The 16907-nt window shown below is 48.2% G+C and overlaps 1 protein-coding gene across 2 annotated transcripts in view; it reads right to left on the reverse strand.

Annotated features, from left to right (window-relative positions):
- LOC131591516 (FERM domain-containing protein 4A-like) overlaps positions 1 to 16907 on the reverse strand; it is a 176600-nt gene that overhangs the window by 126917 nt on the left and 32776 nt on the right. The window contains exon 1 of one of the 2 annotated variants that reach the window (XM_058862308.1): positions 16514 to 16632. The exons of the other annotated variant lie outside the window; for it this stretch is intronic. The gene's annotated coding sequence lies outside the window, so the exon portion shown is untranslated. Of the gene's footprint in view, positions 1 to 16513; positions 16633 to 16907 lie in introns of those variants that run through there. 2 annotated transcript variants of the gene reach the window in all.

The raw sequence follows: 16907 nt of genomic DNA on the forward strand, positions 1-16907 counted from the left end.
TGTTACAGCTCAGCACGTGGCTGCTCACCTCCCCCAGCACAAGTTGGAGGCTTTCATTTGATGCAGTCCTTTTGGTTTGTGTTTACTTATTTCTTTCTAAATTAATCCTCCTTCTTTTGGCATCACAGTAAAGAAAAGGCTGGAAGGAGACAAAGAAAAGCCACCCTGGTGGCTGTCATGGAGCGGTGTCTGGTGCCTGCTCGGATGCAGCTGCCAGGAGAAGGGTGTTCCAGTGTGTACAATGGGGGTGGGGGTAGTTGGCAGCACGGGGGCCCTGACATTCCATACTGAAGCCTCTAGCTCTGCAGCTGGCTTGGACAGCAGAGGAGACACCCAGGCAAGTTTCCCCAAGCCCATCAACAGCAGTGCTCCAGCCATGCCACAGGTACTGTGGAGCCAGGCTCCTTCCTGGGCTGTGCTGATGCAGCTCCCTGCAGTGGCACCAGGTGCTTGTTCAGCCCTGAATCCTGAAATGGCCTTGTCCTACTTGGAGTATTCTATTTAAGATGTACCATGGGAGCCACTTGTGACATCATTGTACTGGTCTAAAGGTGCTTCCACACCAACAGTTTATTACAGCAGTTAACAAATAATATCAATAAAACTATTATGTGTACCAGACTTATATGAGATTTCCAAGGTCCATAGATTGGGGTCCTAAAAAATAAATGAGCTGTGGTCTGAGGGAACTCCTCTACAGTGCATCATGCCGTCTCTTGCACAGAGCACTGTGAGTAAGGAACAACTTCGCTTTGCAGATTTACAGATCCCAGCTCAGTCCCACAAAGCCCTTCAGAGACAGGCACAATCCCACTATCTGTTAATGGGATATGGGCAGCCTTAAGCCTCTTTGGCTCTTGGAAATCCCTTTCTCAGCACGACTTAGGCAGCACACAGGCAGCTCCCCCAGTGTGGACTCGCCCTACAACACTCACGCACACCTGGACCCAGCTGGCACAGACCCAGCACACCCCCAGAGGTCAGTTTAGCCCCCCCAAGGACCCACCACCCCCAGCCAAGGCACCTTCCTGTGCTTTCATGGATCCCCAGCTCAATTTAATAACATTGCTTGCCATGGTGAGTCCTAAAGTATCACCAGAAGGAAGCAGAGAGTCCACAGGATCCTGGCAGGGGGGGTCACAGACCACTGGACTCATGAGTGTTGCAACATTCTGGGCATTCCTGCCCTCATCCATCACCTCTCCCCACCAGTGCCAGCTGAGCTGACACAAAGCCGCCTTGCAGAGTGGGAAGTGTGCTGGGGGGTTAACTGAGGACAGCTCAGCTTTCTGCTTCAGCTCTGCGGGTTAAAAATCAGCTGCTCCTGTGGCTGATGGGGCTGGAGGTGCTGGCATCCGGCCAGCAGTGGTGGATGCTCCACCATCAACTTTGCCCATTCAAGAATCCAGGCATTGTGTGGCCATTTCCACAGGACCTGCAACCTCAGCCACCTCCAGCAGCATCCTCATCCTGCTGTCTCTCAGCACAGGATCCCATCAGCCTCTTCTGGGCGCTTCTGTCCTCCCTCTTGACAGCTCTGTCCTACATCCATCTGTCCCTTTCCTGGTACCAGACTGAAGTCAGTCTTACCCAGCCCCTTCCACAAAACAAAGATTCAAGTATTCCAACAACTCCATTGAACCTCAAGCTGGCCATTGAATATGCACAGTTCATTACGAGAAAACTTCAGACAAAATGAGCCTTTCCCTTCACCTCACCACAGTTTACAGTTCTGGAAGGCATAATCCCATGCAATTCATGCAAAATTTACCCCTTTTTGTTATTCACATCCACATGCTTCTGAGTATCCTGCACACCAAATAACATCACTTTCCTTCTCTTCTTCCATCAGCACAACTGGAGCCCTGGCATTGCAGCCAAAGGAAAGCCTTGTAAAACAAGGCTTCTCATAAATGTCAGCCAGTTACTGCCATGGCAATAAATTGTCTTATGAGAATTTCCTCCAGCAAGAAATGTTATGCAAAATATGGCTTCTCCTAAGGTGTATTACTCGGTGAGCAAGATTTTTCACTATTAAACAGATTTCAGCTCAGTTGTAAAGCTGTACCAGAGGCTCACAGAAGGGCTTTGCAATGGTTTCTCCTGCTTGGAAGAGTTGTGTGGGTCATGTTCACACAGCCACAGAGAACCCCAAGCTTCCTTCACTGGGCTTCCCCAGAAGATAAGATTCTGAGTGCCTGAGCTGTGCTTTGACATCTCCCTCATCCTCTTACTGTCACGTATCCACTGCATCTCCAAGATGGGGAATATGCACTGATATTCCAGTTTAATATGAATTTACCCAAGGCAAGAGATAAAGCAGTGAGTTCATTGTGGTGATGGCGGGGATGGGAACACAGTCCTGCTTTCGTGTCTTATGCTCCATTGGCTATAACGAAGTCGAAATATGAATAAAAGAAGGTGAAAGGGGGAAGAGGGAACATTTTCTGAGATGTCAGACTTTGTGCTATAGTGTTTCAGCAAAGCACTTGCTTCCCATGTGGTGCTTCTTTAGCTCTCCATTCTTTTCCAGCCTGGAGTTTCATAACCCCTTAGTGCTTTCACTGCTAAAAGAAATCCCAAACGCAAACAGCTGGGAACAAGAATAAATATCTGAATAAAGCAAAGCTCTGAAATGCAGCACATGATGGCTGACTAATTGAAAGGCCTTTCATGGGCATCCCTTGAAGCTCAGCAGGTCCGCAGGTTGGAGATCTGCTACAGCAGTTCTTTCCTCCAGCCACAGGGTTTTTCATTTGCCTTAGAAGTGAGCAGTGCTTTCCAAGGGAAAAGAAAAGAAGGTAGAGACAGGCTTCCTACTTGATATAAGGTAAAATATGATGGTCCTGCCCTCCCTCCTCTCTGCTTTATTATTCCACCAGGTGTCTGAAGCCCACATTATGTGCTTTTTTGCATTGTCAGATCAATACAAACTCTGCTAGTTTGTCAGAGCAAGAAACAGGAACATTTCAAAGCACAGCGAGAAGGCCCTGATTTAGCACAGTCTGTCTGGGTATGCTGCCTCTGACACTGTGCAAATTGGCTGCTCTGCACTATCTGCTGCACTGCCATGCATGGGGCTGTTGCTGGCTCCTGTGAAACCAGCCAGGGAATGCTTTCTGCTTCCCTGTGCAGAGAAGGGAAATCAACACCAAAGCCTGATGGATAGGAGCAGGAGGTCACCAAAATGAGCTGAGAGTACCAGAGTTTAGATGGAGGGAGAACACAGGACTGAACTGAGGTTCTCCTTTCCCAAGGCTCTTACCCAGAGAAGGATGGAGAGAACTAAGCTAAGAGGAACTTGAACTAAGAGACACAAAGGCATAGCTTTTCCTTCACCTTGAAAAAGCAAAATCCCAGCAAAGGGACAAGAAACAATGTCTGAGCAGACTTAACAGAAGAGGAGGACGCTTGATGTGGCAGGGAAACAGAGGATCAAATCCTGGTTGTCACAGTGAGATTTCCTGTACCAACACAATTCCACACTTTCCTTCTGGAGGACAAGATCCCTCTTCCCAAACTCCACAAATTAAAGATCCAAGTTCAGCCTAACAGCTGAGATGCCCTTGATGCTCAAAGCAAAGAGGACACTCAAGCATTTCAAGTGAGGTGAGACAGTTCCTAGTTTAGTTCCATGGCTATTCCTGCTGCTCACTCAGCTGCTGCTCTGCTTGGATGCTGTATCCACACCAATCCCTCAGATTTCCAAAGCTTCTCGAGACATGTGAAGAGGTGGGATTGTGTTACACACTCCTGAGTGCTAACAGTTCACCCAGATGGCAGCGAGCTGCACGCTCCGGGTGTGAATATGAGCCACGAGCATCTCATGGGCCAGACTTAACATGAGCTCAGATGGAAATTTTGTGCCAAAATGAAGAACACATTTTTTTCCCCCAAAACAGCTCAGTAAGTCACATTTTTTTTCTAAAAATCTGCCACTTCTTTTAGTGCCTGCACATGCAGCATGACCCCCCCACCAAGTGCTAGAAGAACTGAGCATGAGTGCTTTTAAAAAGCTCTGTCATTTCTACACATGAGTGTGTAAAGGGATAATATATCTTCAATACCCAAACACAGACACTGTAAGGCATGTGAAGACCTGAAGCAATGTGTTTGTGCGGCTAAGGAGCTGGAGTAGTCTGCATGAGGGCTGATTGTACACAGGGCACACATTCTCTCTGTGCTCCTTGGCTTCTGCACCTTGAGGACAGAAAAACTGATCCTGACCTTTGCAAAATGTTTTGAGGTCCATCAGTGACAGCAAGTCCTGACATATACGTTTGTTTACTCTAATACAGAGATGCTACAGAAAGGAAATCTGTTCTGTGGTTACTCATGGGATCTTCTGAATCACAGCTGTTTTCCTCAAGGAAAGGACGTTTTAGTTACCTTTATCACAAGACTTTAAATCTCCTTTGGAGGCTTCTACCCAAATATTTACACAACGGGTTTCCTAGGGAAGGCAGGCTGGCAGTTGTTTTGCTTTGTGCCTTGAAGTGCTCTGATGACTGCGCTCCTCTCTATTCATCTTCACTGTAACTCAAACATTGTCTCAGAGAATCCTATAAACTGTCTGTGACACAGCCCCAAAACCTTCACAACACTCAGCTAATCCCTGTACACCAACACTTTGTCACTAAATTATCACAACTGCCCACAGAACTGCTTCATCCAACACAAACAGCCAAGGTGATGGGAGGAAACAGCTCCAAAGAGAACCCTTCCCTTTCAAAATGAAAAAACCCTCCTGGTGAAAGCGCCGTCAAACTAAATAACTCAAAGGCACCAAATGCAAATGCTATTTACAATGTCAGTTCTATAAATATCCGTGGCACATTTCATTAGCTGGTGACTACAGGAGTAAAGAAGAATATGGCATTTTCTTCCTTGAATCACATAAGAAATTATAATTGGAGGCAGAATCTTTCCTAAATGCTTGCTGCCTGTATGGGAGGCAATTACTGTGCTGAATCCACAAAAATCTGTGTCACTCTGTCCACTGTTTGGACGGAGTCGCTGAAAGGAGACAGGGAGAGATGACAGCCCACTGATTACAGTAAACTCTTAGATTAAACATCCTGCTCCCACTTGACCACTTTTTACCGCCTTCTCATCCTGGCAACTCTATAGCTTGTCGAGAGAGGGAGGGAGGAAAAGCAGTATGTTTTTCTTGTCTGCACAGCTTTGTGCATGTGGCAGCACTTCACTTTGCTGAACTGGGGCCAGTCTGGCAAGCAGCTGCCTGTCGCACTGACCAGCACTGCCTCTTCATGTGCCTGCATCCATCTGCCATCTCCTGTCCTACACTCACACCTCAAGCCCCTGGAGGAATGGACTATCTTTCTTTTTATGCCATGTGTTTGCAGAGCATCCTCCCCGTTGCTGGCCTGCATCTGCACCTAATAAATGTGACTGATGGTGGCTGGGATGAGGATGGCTGTGAGACAGTGTGCAAGGAGCTGAGCCACGGGGCTGGCCCTTGATGGGGACCTAGGGGAGATCCTGAGAAGGAGCACTGGCTGGGTTCTGCCCTTGGGGCTTGCTTGCTTTTGCAGTCATAGAATCACAGAATCATTAAGGTTGGAAAGACTTCCAAGAACACCAAGCCCAGCCTTCAACCAAACACCATCATGCCCACTAAACCACATTATGAACACCTACTCATTTTTCAAACACTTCCAGGGATGGTGACTCCACTTCCCTGGAAAGCATGTTCCAATGCTTAAATCTGGTCCCTTAGGTGTGACTCAATGGGGAAAAAAAACCTAATGAAGAGGAGGAAGATAACTATTGGTGCAAATCTGGTTCATCTGCCCCAGACATGGGGCTTGCCCACTGCCTTGCACTGGTGAGCACATCACCATGGTCTGAAGCACTGCTCATGCCATCCTCTGGTCCAAGCCCAAAGCCCTCACACATACTCACTTCCCTGCTCTTCCTCTTCACTAAAATGGGCAATATCTGAGGCACCCGTGCCTCGGTGGCTTGAAGCTCTGAGGATGTGAGACAGTCAGGAGAAACTCTTGTTTCTCAGTACAGTCCTCATTTCCACTATTTAGTTCCACAAGTCTTTTCTAGATAAATGGTGAATAGTTTGTGTTATTGTTTTTTTCAAGAGGCAGGAAAATGATTTTAATTTGGCCCATTACTCCTGGCTTGTGAGCAGAGGTCTATGTAGCCCATCCTGTCTGCCAAGGTCAGCAATGCAGTCCAGAACATGAGCTGAGGTTTCTGAAATAAGTGGTACAGAATCACAGAATGGTTTGGATTGGAAGGAACCTTAAAGACCATCTAGTTCCAGCCCTTGTGCCACAGGGAGGGATGCCACACACTAGATCAGGTTGCTCAGAGCCCCATCCAACCTGGCCTTGAACACTTCCAGGAATCAGGTGTGAAGAAGTAGGAATCCATTAGACGACAATTTTTCATTCAAATTTGTTCATGCTATTATTTCTTAGGGGAAAGGCTATTTGGTACTCTGGAGCAGGAGAGGTTAGCTGGAAGCCAGTTTTTTTTCCCTGGGAAGGGCATCCCAGCTGTATTCTCAGGCACTTGTCACCTTCTAGCAGTACTTTGGTAAGAAAACCAAGATGTTGCATATTCAAGTAACAGGAATAACCTTTGAAGTATTCCATTTCAAGGGAACTTGGTGGCAAATGGAGCTTTGAAGCTGGGAAGAAAGGCCACAGAAATATGCTGTAGATATGGACGATGGTGATATGAAGAGAAGTAGCCAATGGCTGATGCATAATGAGACTTCACCTTCTAAAGCAGTGTGGGCTCCCCTGTAATGGAAGTGCTTTGAGGCTGTGTGAAATACATGCACAGTCCATAGCTGGATTGACTGGCCAGAAAACAGAAGCTGACAATGATGCAGCACCTCCCACAGGTTTGACAGGACCAGAGGAATGTATCACGTGCGAGGCCTTTGGCTTTCTCTGCGAGCTTCTTTATCCTGCTCCTTGAAAAATTAATGTCCTTTCCAACGGATTAGTGAACAGAGGCAAAACTGTCAAAAGCATGTTTACAGATACAGCTCTTAAAATCCTCTCCTGTCCAGCGTGAAGGGAGCAGTGCTTGCTATTACCCATCGCATGGGGGATCTGCACAGGGATGTGCTTAAGAGGGGTTGCATCAAGTGATACGACCATTTCTGCAAACACTCATTTATCAGGAGAGAGGAGAACAGCTTCAGTAATTAGAAAGCAAGAGTCCTCCTCGAGAAGGGAGGCAGGATGGTGTCACCACGCTGTCACCCTGTCGGAAGCACCACTCGAACGGATGGCGCGACCCAGCCATTGTGTGGATGCCGACAGGGAGCGATGGGACAAAAATTAAGGCGAGCTACAGGCTGAGTGACCTGGTGACTTCCCTGTTTTGTCTTAGGAGCTGACAAAAGAATTCCTGGCCTGCCCAGGGGCTCCTTGCTTCCTCCACACAGTGCTTTCCAGCCTTGCTTGGGCTCAGCATCACCCAGGGACATCTGCACAGGTTATTTTTCACGCTTCCCCTAAATAGCGCTCAGCAAAAATGCTCTGATTCAGCAAAGCCCATAGCTGTGTTCATAAATCCCCTTTATTTCAGTGTGACATAAGCAAGTGTTTAAGTGGCTTACTGTATCAGGGCTGAAATGAAAAACCGTCTCCTACGGTCCTTAAGTCCATTTACAACATCAAGCAATAACTCTCAGGCGAACTTTAAAGCCGGGAATGCCACGTCTTAACCTCAAAACACTTGGTACTTGAGCTGTGTAGTCAGAATGAAATCTAATTTCAACACCACATTTTAAACCAGCAGGGCATTACCCGGCAGATGCCTAAATTACTGCTCTGAGCATGGCCAGCCTCGACGGCCTGATTTCAGTTATATCCTGAGATAAGAAAGTCCTTTCCTGGACAGATCAGCTTCCTCACTAGAATGGAGACTGTGCTGTTTTAGGTCACGTATTGTTTTCTTTCTTGAAAATAATACAGATCTCAATCTTTTCAAATACAAAGGGAAGCAGAAATTCTTGCACCCTCCCTGCCTTCTGATGTTGAGGCAGGAGGAGAGGGCATTCCCAATGCAGACTTTTTACTATGTTTGACTCCTTTGTCCCTGTAACTCTTTCCCTTCCCTTTCTTGGCAAGGAAATAAACCATTTGCCAGTTTAAAAATATAACAGCTTCCAAGAATTATCCCCCCTATTTACAAGGCAGGAGTGGAGAGTGTAGGAGTTTTGATATGGTTGGTCAGAGCATCCTATGAGCTCTGGAGCTGAGGCTGACCACAGGGAGGTTACACAGTCTCAGTATTATTTATTATTTTTAGTCTAGAGTTTTCACTGGCCACAGATGTCTTAAACCTTACATATTTGAAACCCCTTCTGCACACAACAGAAGTGTGTTTTGATAAACCTTGACTCAGCTGGTTAGTTGTACATGTGGTTTAACATGGTCACCTGCTTCGGGCCAGCATTTTTAGGTCAAGAACGTGCCAGAGCTTTTAAAACTTTGCCTCAAATTAGGATCTTGTAGCTGCCTCCTTCACTTTTACTTAGGAAGCCCATGTTGCTCCTACAGCCTTTATGCATGTGCAGCAAGCTGGCTGCACCCAGGGCAAGGGAATAAACAATAAATAAATAATAGTGCAAAAGAGGGAGCCCAGCTGCTCCTCCTCCCACCAGCTTGGGGCTCTTCCCTGCTGGCAGCACTGTCAGGCAGATGAGTTTTGAATGAGTCAGGGGATGGGGCTTCCATCCTCTCCCAACACACTTCCCAGCACAGCCTCATAGACCTGGTAGATAGCTCCTGCCTGGAACCAACACCAAGCCTTGGTGAGAGAAGAAGAGTTCCAGTCCTGCTCAGAATTCCATCACTTCTTACAGAGCTGTTCACATTTAGGGCATCTTTAGGTCTGGTGAAACCACTTGATCCATATGAAACCACTACAGCCAAAGGGTTGCATCCTATAGGACATGGAAAGAGAATGGCAAGGGCAGCCCACAGCCTCATCCCACCTTACAGACCTTGGGACTATTCATCCAGACTATGCTATTCCTCTGCATGCCAAAGTAATGCCCAAAGACTGAAAATCTGCCACTATCACAAGAAAAAACATTGCAGAAAACAGTCCCCCTCATACCTCTGTTAATAATACAACAGGTAGACAATCTTCCTTGCTGCCAACTTCCCAGTAAACACCCAAAATAATTTGCCCTGTACATAACCTTCTCCTGATCCAACTCAGCTCAGTTAAACTCTGTGAACATCTTTATTTGGTGAGCTTTTATTTTTTATTTTCCCCAGGGTGAACTTATTTTCTGGATAATAATCCCTCTAAGGCAAGTTCTGCAGTTTCATCCCGTGGTTGCACATTGTATATGAAAGCCATGATCCATCATTTGGGTTGCCAATCCTTAATGCAGCTCAAAAAATAAATATCAACAGCAGAGCTAAAATGGGAGGCCCAGAGGGAAAGAGGATAAAGGGTCTCTAGTGTCTTTGCACAAGGACAAGCACAGTGGTTCTGGGACAGGTTCTTCATCAACTTTGGAGCATAGCTGTGCTTCAAGAAAACCAAGATATGCCTTGGAAGGGTCTTGCTTCCCCTGGAAGAGCTCTGTGTTTACTCTGTTTGCTATGCACAGACGACACAGCACAATCTAAGGGAAAATGATCTAAATTATCTTTGAGGGAAATCCTTTACCAATGAGGGACTTTGAAGCCTTTTATAAGTCACATCAACTTCTTTGCAGGGATTCCTGGTCACCTTCTGGTTCATTCCCTTCTATATTCTGCAGCAAGCACTGTGGGTCATCACAGGATAATGACCATGTGGCAGTAAAGTACATGGCAATAGGTTATTATTATTATTACTATTATTAGTATTAGTATTATTTGTTTTTTTTTTCCCAAATATGTTATCATGTCTGTTAATCTCCCCTACACCTGTCTTTTAAAATTCCTTGTAAACACACATAAAATTTTAGTTTTTTGTATAGTTTCACACTTGAAACGTGGCATACTTTCAGCAAAATGTTCCAAATATCATTTGTTTGGGCATGCAGACAGGGTGTAATTACATGAGAGCATCCAAGTCTTCTGGGAACACATTCGCAGGAGGTTTCGTTTAGTTATAGAAGAAAACAGGACAATTTATTTGCTATTGAAACTAATGTGATTTGCTGGAGAAAAAAAAAATCAATATGGGTTCATAGGAAGATGACCAAAGCGACCCAAGGCAGTGGAAGTGATAGTATGTGTGAAATATTTTTAAAGGACAAATTAAGATTTATGGCTTGAAGCGTCCTTTTAGTGCTCATTGAGTGTTTTGTATCTACTGTATCACTAAGCCTTGGGAGGTGTGAGTGGTGCTGGCCTGATCAATGGAGCCAAGGCACTGGGCAGTGCATCACTCAGGAGCTGTAACAGAGTGGGTCAATAGAGAGCACTGAGCACTGTTAATATATAACACATAATAGAAAACACACTTACAAAAGTCATTCCAGATGTGAAAGAAAAAAAAAAAAAAGCAAAATGTTAATCTGTGTATAGAACTGTTGCTTTGTTTTGTTTTGTTTTGTTTTTTTCCCTTCTTGTTGTGAATAACACTCCAAGAACTGATATGCTTCCAGTGGGAAAATATGTCACCAGGTTATTTCCAGCCACTGCTAATCAGCAGGTTTGACACACATTTGATGTCGAGAGGCAGGGCTGTGGCTGTGGTCAGGCTGGGCAGCCACCAGCAGCTCTGCCTGAGCAGCAGCAGCTGACAGGGTCACTGCAGGGTGGGCATCATCCCCCAGCTGGGTTTCACAGGCAGGACAGAGTGAGATGCAGAGCACATTCAGATGACAAGCAGCTGACTCATCCTCAGAGATGCAGGTGTTTTCAGAAACCAGTCCTGCTTGCAGAAGTGTGGTTTGACCCTTTCTGCTCCCACTTTGCTCCTGAGTGCTTCCATTGCTGAGCAGGGCAGAGCTGGGGCTGCAAGGCTGGGACATTTCCCATGGGCTCTGCCTGCACACCCTGGATGAGGGGTATGAAGGGGTCCAACCTGCCTTCTCCAGTCCTGACAGCTCCTGATGCTCAGCATTTGTGTGTCTGGTGAGGACTAGAACTCAGACTAGCCCCACTCAGGGCTCAAGCAGGGAAAACTACACTGTCCCGTGCTTTTATACCCCCATTCACTACTTGACTAATGCCAGGATATTGCATCACCTGTATTGAGAATTCTTTGGCTACTGGTGCAGCAAGACCAGGTCACCTCTGCATCAGGGCATCTCATGACATGCTAAATATGGACAGTCTGTAACCTCTGCATAGGAGAGACCTGGAATAAACACCTCAATACAAAGCTGTTTTCTACCATATACCTCTGCTTTTTAAGAGTCAGGGAAGGATATTCCTTTCTGGAACTAAACTCAGAAGCTCTTTAGTACTATGAAGAACAAATGCAAAATGGGAAGAGAAGAGGGAACAGCCTGATGCAATGTCTGCAAACTCAGCAGCTGGATCTGATACCCCTGAGCCCTGACCTCCAAGGATTCAATAGATTCAATACTCATTTTGGAGCAACCTTCTTCCATGTACAGAATTAGCTGTGCCTGTGAGAGGGGACCACCACTGGATTTGCATATTTCACCCAGCACTGACACTCCCAGAACATTTCAGACGGCACGCTCCATGGTGCAACATGAAGGCAAAGCAGATGCAGTGCTTCCTGGCAGTTCTCCCTGGTCTTGGTGAGGAACAAGTCTCTTTTCCCAATTCCCATCACCTCCTGCAGCACAAGTCCAGGTCAAACCTTTAATGACTGCATAACCACCTCAGCAGGGATGCAAAGCATCCCAGGGAGCCCAGACCACTTCAGATAGAACTTTTTTCTCTTTTGGATTTTGCAGTTCAGAATTGCATAAGATGGTGTAAGTCACCCTCCAAATTTATTTTCCAGCATGCTTCCACACTGGGGGAGGATGTGTGTGTGCACAAAGGAAGCACTGTGTTTGATTACACATCCCCTAAATCATCCCTGTCCCCTTGCATGTCCCGTTTCACCAGGAAATGAGTGTGTGAGCACACACGTGGCAGCCACGTGTTGGGATGATGGGTATCTTCACAAAACCCAGGGTGGGGGTAGGCAGGAGAGACATTCCCCATGCACAGCAAGGACAAAACCATGTTTAAATGTGGAAGAAGCTCAATCCACACTCCCCTCTCTAGGACAGGTGCCACGTTTCAGTTTCAGATTTTGTGCTGCCTTTCCAGGCTGCTCACTTGATGCGGCAGCTTTCCATCCCTTGCTTGTCCTGTATAAATGCAGGGTCAGCCTGTGGCTGCTTCACCATCTGCAAAGCACTTCCCTGTGTGGAATATTTCAGCTGGGAAGGACGGGATGCCAGCAGTGCTTACAGCATGTGTGGTACAGCTGCAGCCACGTTCAATCCCACACGGCCAGGAAACCCAAACAAGGGTGGGTTTATTTTGATTGGGAGATTTGGAGACTTCTAAGAAGAAAAATAAATAAATAATCTAAACACTAGAGCCTGAGAGTAATGAGTTGGCAAGCCCAACATCCATTGTCAAAATGTTAGGCGTTATGTGTGGAAGTGTACATACAAAAGGATTTCTCTAGCCAAAATGGGAATATCGACCTCTTTTTGGTTTGTAGCTTTTCAGGAGATTTTCATTGGACCTTTTTATAGTGAATTTAAATAAGAAAAAGTCAACTTGCCTACCTTTTTTTCACCTCAATGACTTCCCAAAGATTAATACACCAAATCACACCTCATCCCACCAGTGCAGACAGAGGGTAAAAAGATCATTTAGCTACCCACTAGAGCTATTTTCCTGAGAGTGGGGATGCAGAAACTGTTCCACACCACAGAAAAATGTCACAGAGAAGCTCAGGACAACAGCAGAAATATTTTCTGTTAGGAAAGGAGCAAAGCTGGTTGCAAGCAAGAACATTGTTGGTGGCACTGGAAATCTGATGGTCCCACCTCCTCTGGCCTCCTCTCTTTAAGTCTGGGCAAGGGCTGAAATCCCACCTCACCCCACAGAGAGGCACCCAGGGTATCTGGCACCAGACTTGGGCCCTCAGAGGACACAGCCATGAAGCAGAGGTGCACTGGTAAGGGGAGGTACATCAGGGTCTTCTAGTTTTTTTGGCAGGCACACTATGGGAGCCAAACACTGGCAAGGAGTAAACCCTCAGGCTGACATCAACTCGCGAGTAGGTGGAGAGCAAAGGTGACTTGGAGAAGAGGAGACAGGATCAAAACTTGTGTGCTTGCAATTCATCAACATGAAAGTGCTCCCAGAAGCTCAGAACTGATCAAATATCTGTCTGGGGTCCTCTCTCAGTGTCAGATCAGAGAGAAAAGTAATCAAAGCCATTTTTGGTCCTTGACAAGGTTCATCCCCAGAAAAGAAGACAGAGGCTCCAACTCATTGTGCAGCCTCACAAAATTGTGGCTTTCTAGGACATGGCACATACTGAGATTTACAGGAGGGCTAGGGATTAAGTTTTTGTAAATCTGGGATGGGAGCAGAAGAATTATCAGTGGATGTTGTCAGTTGCAGTGGTCCCTGAGGCTGTGCTGGGCAATGCACTGCTGACTTAGGGAACCTGAGAGAGGCTGGGACTACCTGGGATTTGGAGCTGGAGGAGGTTTGTAAGCAATTCCATCACAGCTTAACCTTGTCAGACCTTGCTGCCTGCTGGGCTGCCATGCTCTGCTTGCACTGGGCTGCAGGGCAATTCTCTCCTCCAGATGCTGGAAGGAGCAAGCCAGCAAGGATAACTGGAGACTGGCATTGCTGAGTGACCTTGGGAGCCAGCTGTGCACCTCATCCTGTGATGGAGCATGGGGATCCCAGGGAGCCACTGTTACCTGCTCTTATGGCTGACCCCATAGCACACTCCCCCCACCCCCAGCTCCCCAAGAGACGGGCATCTGTGGGATGGCTCCCAACTAGATGGAGATTCTGGGTGCAGGTCAGAGAACCAGGAACCTTGATTTCCTCAAACAGAGTGTTTTAAGTAAAAGACACCCAAGTTTCCTGAGAGCTGAGCCCAAGTGTGGCCCTGTGCGTGACAGCAGCATTTGCTTGTCCCAGCAATCCAGCTGACAAGAAGTGGGTCATACAGTGCCTTTCTGCATCTTCAGGGGACACCACTAAGCTCTGACCCCAAATTTGGTTAATGCTGGATCAACACACTCCTTAATACCCTCTCCACGTGTCATCCCTCTTGCAGTGCATGACCCTTCCATCACCGTCCTAACAGACTGCAGCTTGAGACTTCTGTGACTCCCAGTCCCTTTCCAATTCTCCCTAATACTGTGTTTTCTGCTTCATCCATACTTTTTAATTTGGCTTTGCTGTTCAGCTGCACTCAAAACTGATTCAAGCCTTCTGCTATTACTCACAGAGTAACAGTAGCAACAAAGAGGGTATGTACCACTGTAATTACATGATGTGTAGGACCAGATTCCGTGACTTGGGAAGTCTTCCCCAGTCTTATGTCCTTCTTAACAACACCCAGTGCACTAGCTGAACCTCTTGACACGGCTAAATAGTTTGATAGGATCTCTCTCTGCACCAAGTGGTGCTGCATTGGGCCCTGAGCAACCCAATGCTGTGACCACAGGTATCATCGAATATTAAGCTACATTTTTAATGCAATAACCAGTTAAGAAATGCAACAACAGGATCACCAGAAGTAGTCTAAAAGGAGATAAGAGTAGCTTGCCCAAAAGGGTTGTGAGTGGCTGGTGCATCTATGCTCAAATAACAGCAGAGATCCTGTATTTTTAGCCTGGGCATTTAAAACAAAAAATTACCTAAGAAAAAAGTATGTATTTTCCACGTGCATAAATCCACATCCTATTCTCCACTGGTGCACTCCTCCCTTCTGTGGAAGCTGATCATAGAGCATGATGGATGAGCAATGCTAACTCCTTCAGCCTGTTTGGTCCACTGAGGGACACAGCTGACCTTAGCAGCAGCACAAGGTGGTACTGAGCTGAAGACCCTTCAAAATATCCCCTCTTGTACCAAGAAGCAATAAATCTGTACCTCCTCATGCTTCTGCCACAGTCCCCTTGCTCAGCAGCACAGCTGGGCTGCAGAAACCACCCCACGAGCAGCTCACCCTCCTGCACAGAATGGCACATACCTGCCTGGCTTAAAAAACACCTTCCAATATTAATATTTGAAAGAGAACAGGCTACCTGTAACTCGTGCCAGGAAGGCCGAGCCAAGCAGCTCTGAGCCACCGAGCCGAGCTGGCACACCCGGCCAGGCAGCATCGTGGTCCCAGTGAGTGTGCAGGCAGCAGCCCTCCGGCGGGGCCTCTGCTATCACCCCAAGGAGAAAGGGATCAGCCGGATGGGTTTAGCTCCACCGGGAATTCTCTGGTGCCTGGCAGGCAATTCTAGGCAGGGAAGATGGCACAGACACCCACGCCCGAACACAGTCCCCTCCATGCATGGGTGGGGGATGCGCATCAGACCCCGGGCGCCAATCTAGAGGAAAGGGGCTCCCAGACACCCCGATATCCATCTGGCCCTGGCAGAGCAGGATCCAAGCTCTCCCGATACCGGAGGCACGGGGAAAGCCCGGTTCAGCCGAGCCCAGGAGGTGCAGCGCGCCGGCACAGGCACCACACCCCCTTCGCCGGTGGAGAGGACAGCGGTGCCGGCGTTTTTGTTCAGGACAATGTTCTAAAATCCCAAACCAAACCAACAAGCTGGGAGTTCAGCTTTCCCTGCGACCTGACTCGCCTGGGAGAGATTTGCTAGATCGCTCCGCATCTGTGTGTGCTGTATTGCTAAACCGCTGCCAGGGCTATTATTAGAAACAATTGTCTCCCGTGGAAATTTTATAGAGAGGTTTGAAACAACTTTTCTCCAGCCCTCCCCAGCAGCCAGCGGCTGACAATGCGGCCAAGAGCCCTCCTTAGGCGGAGGAGTCGGGCAAGGCGTGCAGATGCACTCCCGTACAGTTGGAAGCAGAGCTGTACATTTGTCTTTTCTAGCCCTGAATCTGGAGCAACTTTTCCATTCCAGACTCAGGGAAAGGTGCACAGGGGAAAGGAAAAAGAAGCGGGGGGCTTTCCCCTTAGCGAAGCCCCCGGCTCTGCATTAAACTTGCTGCAGCCATTTGGGAAGGGAAGGAGCAGTCCATCTTGGCAGTCAGTGGGGACAGGCAGACAGATTGCTTGGGAAGGGGGGAAGGAATCACAGCACCGGCTTCTCTCTCCCCCCGCACACACCGTCTCCTTCCCCCAGCCGCCGCACTCGGCTCCGTTACTCGCCCACCGAATCCAAGGGTTTGGGGATTTTTGATTTTTTATTTTTAAGGACAGGCAAAGCAGCTGCTGCCCACATTTCTCTCCGTTTGAGGTAAATGGAGGGAGGGGGCGTGTAGCAGCCCTCACACTGCGGCTGGGCTTTCCCCGGGGGCCGGGGCTGGAAGGGGAGCCCCGGCCGGCCTCGCCTCCCCTCCGCAGACAAAGACCCCGTTACCTTCTCCCGCTGCCTGGGCGGCCCCGGCGGCCCCTCAGCTCCGAGCCCGGGGCGAGCGCATCCCCTCGGCACGGCGTCTCCAGGCCGCGGCTCTACCGCCCCGCATCCATCGCCCGCCTCTCCGCCGCGGGGTGCGCGGGATGCGCGGCCCTTCCCTCCGCTCCCGGCCGCTCCTAGGGCCGTCCCATCCTCCCTGCCGGGATGACGGAACCCTCCTTTCCCCCTTCTTCTTCCCTTTCCCCGCCTGCCGGCCCCCGGCGCCCGGCTCCTGCGCGGCCGCTGCCGCGCTGCGAGGCTGAGAGGCAGAGCCGGGGAGGGAGGAGGAGGAGGAGGAGGGGGAGGAAGGAGGAGGAAGGAGGGAGGAGGGCAGCGAGCAGCAGTTGGCGCTGGGTCA

This window comes from Poecile atricapillus, chromosome W, assembly GCF_030490865.1.
Source record: "Poecile atricapillus isolate bPoeAtr1 chromosome W, bPoeAtr1.hap1, whole genome shotgun sequence".
Taxonomy (NCBI): Eukaryota; Metazoa; Chordata; class Aves; order Passeriformes; family Paridae; genus Poecile; species Poecile atricapillus.